Source organism: Tupaia chinensis, unplaced genomic scaffold (assembly GCF_000334495.1).
Source record: "Tupaia chinensis unplaced genomic scaffold, TupChi_1.0 Scaffold130593_1, whole genome shotgun sequence".
Lineage (NCBI taxonomy): Eukaryota > Metazoa > Chordata > Mammalia > Scandentia > Tupaiidae > Tupaia > Tupaia belangeri.
In genome coordinates this window covers 1-714 of record NW_006190877.1, presented here as the reverse complement: position 1 = coordinate 714, position 714 = coordinate 1, and the positions used below count along the sequence as shown (strand labels likewise).

General features: G+C 59.0%; 1 pseudogene; it reads left to right on the top strand.

Annotated features, from left to right (window-relative positions):
- Positions 1 to 3: 3 nt before the first annotated feature.
- On the top strand, positions 4 to 711 carry LOC106736263 (2',5'-phosphodiesterase 12 pseudogene; annotated as a pseudogene).
- Positions 712 to 714: the final 3 nt, after the last annotated feature.

Here is a 714-nt window from a genome sequence, read left to right as displayed (position 1 = left end):
GAAGCCAAGCCCGGCGGAGCGGAGCCTGAGGGCGGTGGCCCGTCGTCATCGTCTCCCTCCTCGCCCCCTGGTACTTGGACCGAGACGGGTGTACACGAGCGGGTCTACATCCCGTCCAATGCGGACATCGGGCTACGGCTGAAGCTTCATTGCACCCCAGGCAATGGGCAGCGCTTCGGGCCAAGCCGGGAGGTGGAAAGTGGGAGTCCGGTGGAGGCCGGGCCTGGCACCTGCACGTTTGACCACCGGCATCTCTACACCAAGAAGGTAACGGATGACGCTCTCATCCGCACGGTCTCCTACAACATCCTGGCAGACACGTACGCCCAGACTGAGTTCTCGCGGACTGTCCTGTACCCTTACTGTGCCCCCTACGCCCTGGAGCTCGACTACCGCCAGAACCTGATCCAGAAGGAACTCACGGGCTACAACGCCGACCTCATCTGTTTGCAGGAGGTTGACCGCGCGGTGTTTTCTGACAGCTTGGTACCCGCCCTCGAGGCCTTTGGGCTGGGGGGTGTGTTTCGAATTAAGCAGCACGAAGGACTGGCCACTTTTTACCGAAAGTCTAAGTTCAGCCTCCTTAGTCAGCATGACATTTCTTTCCACGAGGCCCTGGAGTCCGATCCACTTCACAAAGAACTGCTGGAGAAACTAGTTTTGTACCCATCTGCCCAGGAGAGAGTGTTCCAGAGATCTTCTGTCCTTCAGGTA